At 41.5% G+C, this 15766-nt stretch overlaps 2 long non-coding RNA genes across 8 annotated transcripts in view; one reads left to right on the forward strand and one right to left on the reverse strand.

Annotated features, from left to right (window-relative positions):
* Window positions 1-309: 309 nt before the first annotated feature.
* On the reverse strand, window positions 310-2504 carry LOC106036621 (uncharacterized). 2 transcript variants are annotated; one of them, XR_001207453.3, is made up of 4 exons: window positions 2395-2484; window positions 2089-2189; window positions 1730-1849; window positions 310-730 (listed from the first exon to the last, which is right to left on the reverse strand). It is a non-coding gene; the product is annotated as an uncharacterized lncRNA (long non-coding RNA). The 2 variants fall into 2 exon arrangements; XR_007162206.2 differs by lacking the exon at window positions 2089-2189 and having other exon boundaries at window positions 324-730; window positions 2395-2504.
* Window positions 2415-15766, forward strand: part of LOC106036622 (uncharacterized) — a 52762-nt gene continuing 39410 nt past the window's right edge. For 5 of the 6 annotated variants that reach the window (XR_010830018.1, XR_010830022.1, XR_010830019.1 and 2 more), the window contains exons 1-3: window positions 2743-2881; window positions 3536-3629; window positions 5128-5251. This is a non-coding gene — a long non-coding RNA (uncharacterized lncRNA). Of the gene's footprint in view, window positions 2554-2646; window positions 2882-3535; window positions 3630-5127; window positions 5252-15766 lie in introns of those variants that run through there. The other variant, XR_010830023.1, reaches the window with a different exon arrangement.

Raw genomic sequence — 15766 nt, forward strand, 5'->3', positions numbered from 1 at the left:
TGGCCCAGACCCTCTGGTCAGCTGCAGGAGTGGCAGGGAACCGCTCCTGCACTGCTCCAGCAGTAATTCCACTGGGTTGTTACAGCAGACGGTGGGAATTCGGAGACATAAAGGCAGCGTTTTGCACCTTATATATCTTAATAGATTATTCACGTTGCAAGCAACACAGAGCGAAATGTTATGACAACCATAAGAATGTAGTTTACTGTGGCTTAATGTGCCTGGGCAGTGCAGGGTAAAGCCATCAAAAAATATATTTAATTTTTTTTAAAGTTTCCGAGAGAAACTAACTGATGTGGACATGCAGCTATTTTTATATAAAACCCTGACTTTTGGCAAACTCTTTCCAGGCTCTAATAGAAAATGCTTACTCTTTTTATTAGTAGTAGTATCGCAGTGCCACATGAAAAATCATATGCTTTCCCACTTGGAAGCTTTCTTGCAAGCTGATGTGTGAGCTGATGTAACGGGAATCTTCTACAAAGCACCCGTGTCCCAAACAGGGCAGCCAGTTGCTGACTGTTGCATGCAACACTCCTCAGAAAAAAACCATAGCTTTCGTACTTGGGCAGGATGGAGTCCTTGTATCTTTTTCCATGAATGAATGAGTGAATGAATGACTATCAATGCCGAAATTTGATCTTGCTGCAATCCTAGTCGTTTGGGTTTCACCAGGCGTGTGTGCGTATACCAGAAGGATCTCAGTGTTTTGGGAAAGAATTGCAGTGTGCTGTGGAGGAAATACACAGGGATAGGGTTAACTGCTGTTGTGGACTGGGAAGCAAGAAATGTAGCTGTGAATCTTAATCGCGACATTAGACTGAAAATCATTGAGGCAAGGGCTAGAAGCAGCCTTCATTTTAGAGCACAGAGGTTCCTCTGTGGGAGCCGGAGGGGAGATGGGTGCATAAGCTGGTAACTTTAACGACCTGGAATTCAAAATATTCCTGACCTAAAACTCCGGGCTGAAACATGTATGGGCTTGGGGGAAAGCTCAGCTCCAGCCTTGGCTCAGGCCCCTCCTGTTGAGATTTACAGCACTGAGACTTATGCCATGCTGATTTTAAACACTCGGTGTCCCATCATGATGGCTGACAAAATGACATGACATTAGTATGGGATTTCAGCTGCAGGCAGGGAAAATGTAGTTTAGAGTATGAAAACCAGCTGTGCTCTTATTCATATGAGCTGCAGGTCAGGGAAGAACAGAGACTCCCACCCAAACCAGAGGGCTAGCTTTGGCCACGCATGAACTGTGCGCTTGGGTGAGCACGGGTGGCTGGATGGATAAAGAGTGACCCAGAGAGATAAATACACATACAGAGGAAAATAAGAACAGATAATGTATTGGCGTAAGTTGCAGTATATTTCCTCCTAGTGATGAAAGACTGAGAGTGAGTTATAGATCTTTCATCATGATAAGAACAGATATTTCTTTCCAGATCACTTATATCTATAAGATACTGAGATATTATTTAGGTCTGTGTATATTTTCAGCGATAGATAATGGTGGAAGGTGCTACAGTGCTGGTGCAGAGACACTGAAGAGAACATAGTCAGCAGTGGCAAAGTGCCTCCAGACATCAGCTCTGCCAAGCATCTTAGGGCTGAACAAGACTTCAGCTTGCTCCAGACAAGACCAATGCACTCTTTTAGAGAGGCTGGAGGTGGAGGGTGGGAGAACTGTGCTCGCCTTCCCACCCAGCTCGCCAGGTGGCTTACTGCTTACCTGGTGGCAGAGAGGCTTGTGCAGGGAGTTTCTATTAATTCGGCTCTTGACATCTCCATCACAGGCATTTAGCAGGTGGAAGTGTGGTAAAACATACTGCTGGAGGTTTCATCCATAGCTCTTGTGGATGAGAAATTAATTTTTATTGTAAAGAGTTCAGAAGAAAGAGGGCATATTTATTCTAGTGTCACTGGTAAACATGATATGGCTATTTATACATAACCAGAGTTTAAATCTTCATTTGTTCAGGTCCTTAATGTACGAGAAGCAATTGCTGTAAGTGTTACAAGATCTGTTTACTGCTCTGGGATATTATTAACTTTGAAAAAAGAATGCCTGTATGGAGAAAACAACCTTACCTGACAACTTTGATGTAAGAAGAGCCTTCTCCCTTTGACTGCTCCAGCGATGCTGCAGCGTTATGTGGGTGCGTTCAACCCTTTCATCCCTTCAGTCAGTGCTATATAACATTTACATGTCTCAGAAATGTGACATATGTACAGTACATGTGTGAGAGGGTGGGTAGACTAGTCTTTCAAAGATTATTCAAAAAAGCAGGATGTTTTTGTCAACCAGGAAAGATTAGAGTATTTTACAGCTAGAGTAGAGAAATATTTTTCATGTGATTAGAAAAACCATTATTATTAAAATACTTATTTACTTACTTATTTAAATTAATGCAGACCCATTCCTGACCAGAAGTGGAACTGAGGGGCCAGGCTGCGCCCTGTGGGGGGGCCGCCGGAACCCTCTAGAACCTTCTGGAAGCAGCCAGGGCCTTTCCTGACAGAGCCCCGCGGCTGATGCCTGGACACCTGCACCAGGTGCTGGTAACTGCCTCCTGCCTGAATCGGTGCCAGCACTGACCAGCCAGTACGATAAATACCATTTCTGTGCCCCTTTCTGTATGCTCCCAGAGGCTATGGAAATACGAGAGACAGGCAGCCATGCGGGGGCTGAGAGGAAAGCTCAGGCGAGCTGGGGAAGGAGCATGGCACAGGTCAGCAGCACAACGCTGGTGGCAAAAGGCTGTGGAAATGAAGAGTCCCAGCACCAAGCAAGAGGAAAAAGCAGCACCTGCTGCCTGCAGAGCCCAGGAGGATGGATCCTGTCCCAGGGAGCACGAAGAAGCTGCTTTGTGAAAGCCAGCAGGTATCCCCCAAACGAGGGAGGCCTTAGGTGGGCGGAGAGGGTAACAAATGCAGGGAGTTGTGACTGTTGTTTTTATCGGTGGTGGGGATTTTCTGGGAAAAAAAAAAAAAAAGATCTGGTTCTTAAGAAATTCGCAGGAAACACTGAGCAATTGCGGGCTGGGCTTGAGAGGGGTGGCAGACACCTGCACAGAGGGCCTGGTGGCGCGGGCCGAGTGTCATGTCCCTGAATAACAATGGCTCCTTGCATGCAAAGATGTTTGTGGGTCAAGGGGACGTGCATTTCTGCTGAACAGTCTGGTATATCTTCACCTTCTGTAACCTCAGCTGGAGCCTTTGCTGTCATGCTTTTCCTCTGCAAAACCCCTGCTTTTGAATCTTAAGAGAAATCTTTACAGTGGTTAGTAAATCCTAATGTTGTACTTGTTCTGTTTTATGAGATTTCCAGTAACACGCGGCTTTGGAGATTTGTCACTTGGTGGATCTAACAGCTCTAAGGACATAGTGGACTTGGGATGGGGGGGTGTCACCTGTCCCCGTCTTGTTTAAATGAGCTTCAGATTCTGTACATTAACGTGCTAATAAGGAAATCTTGTGTTCCCACACTGTTCTTAAAGGTGTTCTCACACGGCTGACCTGACCTCTTTAATCCTAGCTTTCCTGAAGGAAAAGCTGATCCATCAGACCTCCTGTATCTAAAATGGGATGAAAGAAAATGATGGACCTATTTCTATGCTGGTGTTTCTCAGGTACCTCAAGCTGTCTTGTTCTTTTTGTATTCATCTCCCATTTCCCTGGGAAGGAAAAAAAAAAGGAAGAAAAAAAACCTAGATGTGAGGGCTCAAATCACTGAAGATGAGAAACAGCAAAAAGAAATAAAGAGGTCACACACCTAAGTTAGCTTATGATTAAAAAGAAATTAGTGGGGCTATTTTTAATTTGTTTAAATATATTACTTTCTATTAAAAAGGTCTTTATATTTCACTAAGTATGAGATGAAGTGTGTCACCAGAGGAAGATTTTTCAGTTTTAGTCTCTTTTCTCTTAAACAATTAGAAGTCAAAGAAACTCCACTGAAGTCACAGATGTGAAGCCAGCAGAAAAGACAGAAAAGCTGGCACCTTTCCTCTACAATACTGTGCAGTTGCCTTGTGGTGTGGCCAGTTTGCAAAAATCTGGGGAAGAAAAACATAACCTGTGCACAACAGTTATGTTGTGGGAAGGTCCATGGTACCATGTAGTCACCCCAGATATTCAACCGCCCAAAGCCGTGCAGCCTTGAGAAGTAAAATGCTGCATCCCTGTGCTCAGACCCCTCTTCAGGCATTTGAGCCCTGGGCCAAGGAGCTGGTGGAGGCCAAGGTGCATCTCATATATGAGTTGTGCTGCCAGAGCTTATGGCTTTTTTCTTTAAATCCACTAGGCTATGGATATTTTCAGACTGCAGCTGACAGAAATTAGAAAGGATAGTTGTAAATGAAGTTTTGTAACACCAGAAGTCTATGATGGAGCTTTTCTTTTTTTATTAACATATGAACTAGATGGCAATCCAGCTACCCTAAGACTTCCATGGAATTGCTTTTTTTTTTTTTTTCTTTTTTCTTTTTTCTTTTTTTCCCTCTATATTTTCACTTCTGGAAAATCTCTGTTGTTAAAAGGAGAGCCTTAAAAATGAACATAGCAATTGGGTTAGTCTCCATAAACCTGTGAGGCTATAAGGCAAATGTACTTTTTTTTTTTTTTAATAAATAAAAGAGATTTGTTTAGGAATCTGTCAAAAACCTCTGAAACAAATGCAAACACCCTCAATTTCTTGTTTCATTCCCAGCTGGAAAGTCAGGCCAGAATCACTGAACATTTCACCAAGTCTTGCTAACCTTCTGAGCTGAGTTGTGAGAAATTGTTCTTGACATCACATGAGCTGGGCCACAAGGCAGGACTAATGTGATATTTGCTGTCGAAGGTTTCCTAGGAAACATGCTACGGAGAGCACTCGGCCCTCCCTGCCACCCTTCCCACATCCTCCAGTTTCACTGGTTCCCACAGGTTTTGCAGAGGGCAGCGATGTTCCCTCTGATCTCCTGACACCCTCAGTGCAGACCCCCCTGCAGCGCAACGCTTCCCAGCAGCTCCACGCACCCAGCTGAGCAGAGAGTGGATGCAAAGTTTTTTGAAGCTAAGCTCACGCACATAATTGCCCTTTTTTCCTTTGATTTATCCCTTTCCCTCTTTTATTTTTTCCTCCAGCCTTCTGCAATGGGAGAGTCGAGAGAAACTGAGTTATATCCTGCAAGACAAGCTGGAGAGAAGGAATTTTGAGTGCTCCTGGCAACCCTAACCTTTCCTGCCAAAGAGGAACTGGTGGAAAAAGGTTAGGAAAATCAGCAGATAACTTAAAACTTAACTTGCTGTGAGGCTCATACTCTTTTGACTGCATTTTGCAATATGGTAGCTATTATACTGCATAACCAATAGGGATTTTTCAGCTTAATGGGGCTCCCCAGTACACAGTTTGATCTTGTGGCTGTAAATGCTGTCCTTGCCATCAGACTCACATAAATGATCCCTGTCATTCAGGCCAAACTTTTCAGCTTCACCATTAGGAGCTGCAGGATAGTTCCCATTGAGGGTGAGATGAATGGAATTGGTTCACACATGTTAACCAAATGCAAATCCTTAGATGGAAACTCATGGTCAGCTTTTTCCAATGCTATTTTCAGAACTTCCACAAAAGACTGTGCTGTGATTATATGTATTCATGATATGTATATCATGTATTCAGCTCAAACAATATTTGAATGATGCATTTAGAATTCTTCCTAAAAAAGGACCATGCTTCTGTAAACTGCATCATATTTGTAAAGGGAGAAAAAAAAATCTAGCTTGCTTTTCCTTTCTTTCTCTCTTCTTTATAAGATATGATTTCATAAGGCTGTAAGAATTGGTGTTAATGCTACACTACACACAGACACACTTCTACATAATCATATGCATTTGCATGTATGCCATACATAAACAACCTTATGGAATCCCTGCTCATTGTTAAATTTGACTCGATATTTTTCAAAGCAAAGAAGCCCTGAGCATCCAATAGTTGCTTTTTCACTCTCTTTGAGTGGACTGCACAGCAAATAGAGACAAGAAAATAAAGCACTGTTTTATTTTTATTGTGGGTGTTTTTTTGTGATTTTTTTTTTGTATGGACTTATTTTTTGCCTACCTGGCCATTTACAGCTACCTGTTTTCCCCCTTTTTGTTTCCTCCACTGATAAAACACCACTTTTTTGAATCTGTCATTAAGTGTCCTTTGTGCTGGCAATATTGATTTCTCTAACCCCTTGAAGGCCAAGAGTGTCACCTCCATGATGGTCCTTGCAGCCACTGACTCGAAAAACAGGAGAACTGAGGTTGCTGCTGCCAGACATTGGTTTCCAAAATGGTAGGCAAGAATACAAGTAGCCTTAAGTCACTGGACTGTCTGATTCATTTATCTCCATGATGACGTTCACTTCACCTTACCCCGTGTGTGTAGTGAAGCTGTTTGGTCAACATGCCCTTTGGGCCTTGTCTTAGTAATGAAAATTCAGAGGGTGGAAGGGAAATTCTGCTCTGGATTCTTTAGCTCTATCTTCAGCTTCTGATGGCATCCAGAAGATTGCGATGCTTTTTGGGTATGCTTTCGTAATCAGAAGTGAAGCATTTTCTGGGTCTGCAAAGCCAGATGGACTTCACCTGTGTAAATCTGGGCAGTATTTGTGTCTTTGTAGTCAGAGAAGGAAGACCAGTAATATTCTTCTCTTTCTGTTCAATCTCAGAAAAGTTTCTGCCAGGCATTCAGACCGTTGGACAGATCATGTCCATCAGCTTCAGAGAAACAGCAGCAGTTTAACTGAGAGTCTGCATAAAAGTCTTAGGTCTATAGCAATTTTACAAATTGGCATTTTGCATCATAGAGTCATGCTTTTCTTGTGTGAAGGCAATGGTGGATTTGCAAAGCAGTCTGTATCTGTAAGATACCATCATGAAACCACATTGCTCATAGAAAGCAGAAGCAGAACTTTCCTAAATTATGGTAGAATACCCAGTGTAACTCTGGCGGGTCACCCAGACAATTCACTCATTTTCAGAGCACTTTAAGAATGTCAGTCCTTCAGGTACCATGTATAATATATGTCAGGGGAAATTGTTATCCCCCATTGCCAGCTGAGGAAGGGAGGAAAGGAGATTACAAAACCACAACTTGAGTTACTGCTGGCGGCAGGACTGGAACTTGGGATTTCCTGGACAGATTAGCACCCTTCACTTCTCCCTTAGTTGGTATAATTAGCAGTGTCCTAGGACTCTTATTCCCATGCAAGAACGTATTTGAATACAATTTTCTTTGAAATTTTCTGGCTTAGGGTCTAGTCCTGTTGTGCACTTCCGGCTGTAAATGATCTGTTGTCTGCAGTGAAATGCTCACTACTACATTGCAAATCATGAACAGATGTAAAGGTGACCATTTGTGACTACTGATTTAATCTCTCTGGATTTCTGAAATTGGTTACCTGTAAAACTTAGGGACCATGTCTTGAAAAAGTCAATCCTTTGCGGCTCTTGAATTTTTTTGTTCTTGGCTGGTAGCCATTGAGAGTGATGTCTTACATCCTTGAGATGAACTTAGTGCAGTCCTCATTGACCTAGCAAGCCATTTTTTCCCTGATGACAAGCTGGGATCACATTCTGTAATGACTGCTGCAAGATTGTCTTGTTAGGGAAAGGGCTAAGGTGGGATCGTCTTTAATGACAATGAAAGCACCTCATAAAATCTGATTCTTCAGTTTTACAGGCATGGCTCTAGAATTTTAGCCAATGCAGACTTAGTAAATCAGTCAGTCAAAAATTATATCAGTTGAAGTATAATGTTCATGGCAGTCCAAAAACCTGAACATGTAGGTGATTTGGAGGGCATTTTGTTAACTCTTTAATTGGTCGTTTGAGTGCTGGAGGCAGTAGCTAATTGCCTGTAGGTCAGAATAGTCCTAGAGCTTAGGTAAATGTATATTGTCATATGTCACATTTTCATATGGCTCCTTTGCACAGGTTGGTAAAAAAGATTGCTGCATAATTAAAATTAAGACAAGGTGGGAAAAGTGATTCAATTAGACCCCTGAAGCCATTGCACAAATTATGTGAAGTACAAAAAACTAATGAATAGTTATAACTAGTTTTATCTTTTTACTCTTCATTCTTGAATCCTGAGGGTATTAAAATGGCTGGAGTCTCTCTCCAAGTTCTTAGAGGTAAGTTTTTGGGTGGGCAGCGCAAGTATGAGTCAGTGCATAGGAATCCAGGCCTTTTAAAATACAAGCACACAGAAACTTTGTTGCCTAGTTGTTTTGAAGTGAAAATAACCAGACCTTACGCACAAGAGACCTTTTGGTTTCTCCACCAGCCCAGTATTATTTTGAAAACATCTGCAATATTTCACTCTGCATGCAGCAGGTATTATATACCAGGGAGGGTGATGACAGTAAAAATAAATGAGATATGTTGTAACCAAAACATCCCAAGTTTTACATCATACGTTTCACAACCCTAGCAAGCATCCTGTGCTTTGACTTGAAGGCTAAAGGCATGTGGTAGTTTTACAAATGTCTATTAGTATTAACAAATATGTTCCATTATTAGACAGTGTGCCACTGACCCAACCTCCTGGTGCAAGAGGTGAGTTAATGTGGCTTATAAAATATAGGAGTGCTGCAGGCACAAGCTTTGGAAATAAGAGCCCCAGCTAAGCAGGAGGTCTCATTACATTTGGTGGGACAACTTACCAGAGGCCTGAACATAAGAATAAAAGCTGCCTCCCAGCTAAGGCTTTTTATGGTTCCTGTCCTTTCCCAGAGCAGTATGACTTTAGGAGGTTTAGAACAACAAGGTCTGCACCCTTGTATACTGGCAGTGTGCTAATTCTGACTAATGTTAAAATGAGAGGTAAATGAAAGAATTAAGATAGAGATGTTTGTACTATCTTCGCATTTTTTAACAGAAATTTTTGATGGTTGAAAGTAGTGTGGCAATTAGGAGATGTGCCCTTGCACTTTTCTTTTTTCCCTCTTTGCTGCAAGCCATAAACATCTATTTCGGGGAAACTTGTAGTGTTTCTTGGCCAGGGTTGCCAGGATTGTGAGGTGTGCACAGATAGGACCCGATACTCTGAAACTATATAAACAACACTCCTTATGAGGAAATCAGAAAGTCTTGCTAATCTTGATTAGAGCAGATATTGTCCTGAAAGATTTTTAAAGTGTACCCTAATAGCAATGATTTCCAGTCATCCAAGTAGAGTTGTCTGTAGGCATTGCTCCTTGCAGAGGAGGCATAGATGAAGAACACAGTAGTGTCTTTTCTTGCTTCCACCTCTTTGAATGTTATCCTCTCTCTGCCTTTGAAAGTAACAGTTATAAAGCCTATTCTGTTGCTTAGCCAAAGCTTAATCAGAAGCTGTAGTTAAGATCTAATTTATTATCACAGGTAACACGTTCATCTAAGTACTAGCTTTATCAAGCAAAGGAAATCCCTGCTGAGGACCAGGATGATTCAGGGTGTAGTAGGTTATGAAAATATGATTACGTCAACTCACTAGATGAGTCTTTCATCAATGGGTAAAGCTTTTTTAGGTAGAAAAAAATAAACCTCCATGAAGATTTCTGTGGACCAAACTCCCAAGAGATGCAGAGAGCAAAGTAGAGAAATGCAGGAGGTGTTCAAATCATGTGAGGTCTCCACTTCTCCCATGCTTCCTAGTGGAAAAGCAATCAGCCAAACATTGTCAGGGCTGTCCTAAAAAGGCAAAGTTGTGGATGGGCAAATGTCTCTCCTTGTGTTGCAGTCTTCCCACCAAAATACTTTCTTCATTCTTTTTTAATGTGTGTTCAGTATAGACTGTTGGCAATAAGAGACAGAATTTCCACTTTTTTTTATCTCTAATTCAAGAATAACACTGCTTATATGATCAAGCAGGGTGTTCCTCTGTAGCCTTTTCTATATACCTTTGGCCTGAGACCACCCAAATGTCAGGTAAAGAATTGCTTGTCACCAGTCTAGGTTTTCCTTCCAGTACAAGGCATGAGCAGCAGTGTGTAATTGCTTCCTTTTATGCATGCAGATTGAGATTTTTAGAAGACTAGCAACAAAAGCCAGATTATAGTTGTGGATTGTACCAGGAGAGCACTGAAATGCCCACTTTTGCATATAGGAATGTGGAAATGACTCAAGAGTGTTTGTGATGCCTTCGTGGATTCCACACACACATACACACACACATATAGTATTGTATTACTTTTATATAGATGTATATGGCAATACAGTACGAAACTAATACGAGACATAAAAGTTGTTAAAAGATGTTATGTGACAGATTCACAATTTGTCCTCTGAGTATAGAGAGCAATTCAAGGTCGTGGCTCCAAATTTCATCTTTCGAAACTGCCTCATTTCATTGACTACAGAAGGCTTGGACCAGTGCCCTGTATTCACTATTAGAATACGTGTTTTAAGATGTTTAAAACCAGTAGTTTGATCTGTTAATACGGCCGTTGTCAAAGAAAAATGCTAGCTATTGCCACCAGCCAGGTCCATTCACGTGTCAGGCCCTGCAAGTAACAAGCATACACAGGGAGTTTAAAACTTTGAGGATGCAATCAGCATTGCTGGTGGAGGTACCAGGAGCACAACCCTTGCCTTCCAGGCTTTGTGGAGAAGACCTACACAATGTGCTCATGATCAAAGCAGTGGATGATAGAGAAATGTATTAGGGCTTTGGAGAAATTGCTTTAAAAGCCTCTGGAATTACAAAGAGAGTGAGAGACACTTTCCGTAGCCTTTCTGGAAATGCCCTGTGGGTCACTGGTGGGTTCCCCCGGGAACTGAAGGAGCCAGTAGGAAGATGGTAATGGCCCATTAAATTCGATAGGACATGCTTTGGTGGTGAGTGGTGGGACCATGGCATTTCCATGTGTTTTCACTAGCTAGCAGCAGAAGGGCATGCACATTGTACTTCCTTTGGGGTACATTTTACATGCAGTGAGATACGGATGTGAAGGCAGCTGTCTTCTCCCAGAGAGCCTGAAAGGATTGAATTTCCCTCTAGACCAGCACTCCTCTTGATATGCATCAGTGTTTTAATGGTATTCTCTTGTAAAGAGGAGGGTTTGAAAGGTGTTTTTAATACATGAGATGAACTTAAACCTCGTTACCAGTGAGTCTGGGGACCCACCATCCTTGTGTTATCTCAGGGAGCCACAACCCTTACTCACATTACCTCATGTGCAAGGACCAAAGTGGTTGCTTGAGGCAACAGTTCTTGTATCAGACCATATGGGATATCCCTGTGGTAGTGCTGTTTGCCCGGGGATGCACCTGGAAAGTAATGTCTGCTGACCCACGAGCAGAGAGATTTCATGTTGCAGGCTTTGCAAGTGTGTAGTGTTCTTTGGGTATTCCCACCTTCTGGCTTATACATAAGATGACAACGAGGCTGAAAAGACTGTTGGATGCCCAGAAAGGGATGCACCCTCTGCAAGGGCCTCTTGTTAGAGTGACCTTATCTATGTCCTCTATTGGCATATGCTAATCAATGCAGAGCGGATGCCCTCATTTCATAAAGTTATATTTAAGAAGGAATACATTTTAGTAGCAAGAAAAACGAAACAGTCCCTGAAGGAGAGTCTAGATCTGGTGGTTTGCAGCTCTTCCCTACTCCCAAAAACAATATCCGAGACCTTAGTAAGTGTCTTCTACTTTGTGTCTTGGTACTTTGTCTGCCGAAGTTTGTGTTGGTCGTGGTGGGGGACCATCTTCTACTTCGCCATTTGAGAAATGCAAATACTTGAGTTGTTGTTATCCTACTGTAACTTCTTTGTCAGGTTTGCCTTATGGTTTTTTGTTGTTGTTGTTGTTTTAATATTTCATGTTTGCCTTGACCTAGATTTATATGGAAATAGTAATGCTGATGGCTGGTCAAGACATGGATAGATTTTGATTGGATTTAAGTGTCTATAAAATACAAGCCTAGTTAGTGAAAGAAGACTGCTGACAAATCAGATCTTTTCATATATGTGGGTGTTTTGCGGAACAACACCTGAGCACGGTATTGTTTTTCTCATGAGGAAGGCAAGTACACCAGAAGAAAAAAGGACAAAGTTAACAATGATAACCACACAAAGAAAGATTAGGCATAAGCAATGGGCTTGGCTTGCTTTCTTTAGCCAATTTGATGACTTTGTTTTCCTTCCTGAAGTAATTTTGTTTGTTTGTTTGTTTGTTTTTAGTAAAAGAAATTATAGCTGATATTCACAACGCAAATAAATACCTTGCAACCTTGCAGTATTTTTGGTGTTTCACAATTAGCCTTGATAACCCAAAGGATGGAGTCTAGCATATGTCATGGGTGGAGTCAGGAATAACATGCATCTTTGTGTCTATTTATGTATGACAAATTTCTTCAGTCAGATGCAGGCCAAGCTGAATTTAGGCCTCTTGGCCTTGATATTATCCATGTGGCTAAAAGTGCCAATCCATTTGCCCTGGTAATTATTACAGTGGTGCACTGGCAAATGCAGAGTTCTGTTGTTCCTTCACTTCATGCTCTTGTATTCAGAGATAAATGTACCTATGTGCTTGTCTTAAGCAAGTGTAGATGGAATATTTTTCGTTTAAAAGAAATTACTGGTAGAAAAAATCTTTTAGCATTCTTTCAGAAACTACCAGTAATCTCTGTCATTTACCTGTAGCTTAGGTAGTTATGACTTACAGGATAAGAAGGAAGTAAAAGAGCTTATATATGAATTCAGATGATGGAACACTTGAATTTTTAGCGGGAAAACTGTTTAAGTTAAGACTAGAATAGGAACTAAAGTAGGAGCCAGAAAATCCTATTTTTTCTATACACATCCAGAGATCAATGACTAACCCAAGTTTCTAAGCCATAAAATGAGCATACTGCTTAGATCTTATACAGATGCTGAAGATAATCTATTGATAATGTGGAGGGGAAGGTCCTCCTATTTTTACCTTCAACAATAACTGTTTGCTTGAAAATACATATAGCAGGGCTTTGCTAGACTAAAACAACCTGTCTCACATCATGTGACTGTTGGGACCATCTGGGCTGGGAATTGCGTGAGTCCCTTTTTAAAGGATGAACATGCTTAGGTATCCCTCAGGAGCAGCCTTTTAGGGCACCTCTTCTTGTGCAGAAGGCCATCGAGATCTACGTGCTTGAGAGGCATCCCAAGCCGGGGAGACGTTTACTTTCCAATAAGCTCATGTCTAAAGGAAAGACCTGAAAGAATGAGACCTCCATTAGGAAAACTACTGTAAATGACAAATTTTTAACTGTCATTCCCAAAGCAGAGAGATTTTGATAGGGGCACCCATTCTGCAATAAAAGCCTTCTTTCAATTTCCTGAGGAGATTCATCTGTCCATGCCATTCCTCTTTTGGGTGGGATAAGGAAAGTAATTGCAGAGATTAAAAAGTAACAGCTCTCATGAAGGAAACTTATCGGCTGTGTCTGGAAATTAGCTCTGTCTGTTGGGGGGAGCTGTGCTCCTCAAGTAAACCACACATTTCACTGTGCACCGGCAAGGCAAATGTTGAGCATAAAATATACCTGTATCTTAGTCAATAAAACCAGTAAAGCTGAACACAGAGAAGAAATATTAGGTCCTTTCTTGCTTGTTTTGCAGAAGAGAATGGAGTCTTGCTAGCACCAAGAGAAACCTTTCTTTTTTTTGGCTTTCCTAGGCATTCTTCCTCTATGAGAAGGAGGAGCCAGTCTGGCTCTCATTGCGTTTGTTTTTACTATTAACAAGAACAAAGCTTCCACTTTCAAAGTGAGTTGATTTTCCTTCAGTAACTCCTGAATCTTTCTTGCATTATCAGCTCTTCTCATGATGAGTATGAGAAGGATACCAGGAAGGGCAGCACAGGGAGAGGGTGAAAGCAACACAGCTATCCAAAGCCAAATCTTTAGGCTCTTTCCTGAAACTTTCACAGATTTGGAGCAAGCATTCTATTTATTATGAGACTGAATTACAAAAGCAGGGATAAGTTGGTTATCGTGCAATGTGCTTGTGCTCTCAAAAGGCTCTAGATGACTGGTCTGTTACATGCTGACTATTCTTGAAGCCCCAAAGACTCTGTGCTAAGGGTAAGCGTGGTGGTAGTTTGCTTCCACTGCTTCCACTGCTTACTTGAGCAGATTCAGCCTTGGGTCATGGGAATGCAAAACCAGGGTGCATGTGGCCAAGTGTGTTTGAAGCATTGCAAGTGGTACCATTGTGCTTTTTCACACCATTTTCTTCCAATACTTTTTCTTCCTTTTCCCAGAAGAATAAATTCCCAAAAGATTTTTTTCACCTCCTTTTCGTCTCCATCTGGCATTTGCCTCCTTCCTCTTTCTTTGCAACCCACAAATGTTTGCTGCCCTCTCAGCTGCTGTCTAGGGCCCCCGACACCATTTGATGAATGGTGACTAATCTTGAAGAGCATGTCTGCTCTGCTGGTCATGCAGCAGGAGGTGGTGGCTTCCCTCCCATGCACTGTGGTGAGGTCTCCTCTGGCAGCAAAGCCCCACTCCCTATCCTCTCTCAGCACCTGCGACGAGTCCTGGGCACGGGGGCCAGAGAGGCCTCCTCTGAGCAAAGGTGATTAGATTAAGTTAAAAATTAGAAGTGTGATAGATTGGATGGATTAGACAGAAGGTAGGTAGATGATTCTTATTTTTTACTTGAGTAATTTGAACTTTTAATAGCTTTTTTGTTTTTATTTTGTTTTGTTTCAACTGCACAATTGGTATTGTTTATTTCTAGAAGGAAATGCTGTACATGCTCTCCTAGCCCAAATGTGAGTGTTCTTTCTAAAATTTTCTGTCTAGGAATGAACATCCCCATAATAGTCATAGCTGAACTCCTTGCAGTAGACAAACACAAAAGGGTTGCAAATGCAGACGAAGATAGAAATCAAAAGAAATATTCTCAAAAAATGTTTGGCAGCGTTTGCTCACCTTTGGGATATACAACCTGTTCCTTTTCTTAAAATATATATATATTTTTAATAGAGCTGGGTGAGCTGGTATCTCTTCTGCTCAAGCTGTTTCTAACCTTATATTTCCAACAGTAGCAGCAGATTATGAGATGATACTTATAGAAATGACATTATATCATTCTTTAAAATACCCATCCTGAAAGGCAAAATCTGCAGAAATTATAGGACTAAGAGGCCTCCTTTGAGAGGCAGAAACTATTTTAATTCGTTATTTTTAGAGCTCTGCAAATCACATATTTTTCTCTTCACTGGCAATTCAAAAAAAAAAAAAGGAAATTGTAATAAGTTTTTTTAAAAAAAGAATCCTTCACAACTTTTCCCTGTAAAATGGAAAGTTGAAAAATGTCATTCGTGGGCAAATGAGATGCTTCACTTTAATTTCAACCATTTTTTAATTCCTTTTCTCAGAAAAAAAAAAATAAACAGAGAATGGTCTTTTGTGGGCTAGCTATCCATGTGGGCTGGAAGGTGGTTCTTGGTTGGGCCACCACTCAGGGAGCATGACTAGTGACCCAGAGACGTGCACAAAACCAGATGTTTCCGTAGTTGTCTGACCCACTGTGACCATGGGCAGCCATATGCCTGTGAGTCTATGGACGTGGATCCCACTGCCAACAAGTGCCACAGACTGTGCAAAATTAAACAAAGAAATTGAATGACCTTGATTATTCCAGACAAATAATGCTGAAATCTGCTGTGATTGCTCAGCACCGTTTCTTAAATTAGCCTGTTAAAGCAATTGCCAGGGAAGGGAAGGTGCTAGTGTTGCGATGAGCTGTGCAGGGAGCCCCACCAT

This window comes from Anser cygnoides, chromosome 3, assembly GCF_040182565.1.
Source record: "Anser cygnoides isolate HZ-2024a breed goose chromosome 3, Taihu_goose_T2T_genome, whole genome shotgun sequence".
NCBI classification, from domain to species: Eukaryota; Metazoa; Chordata; class Aves; order Anseriformes; family Anatidae; genus Anser; species Anser cygnoides.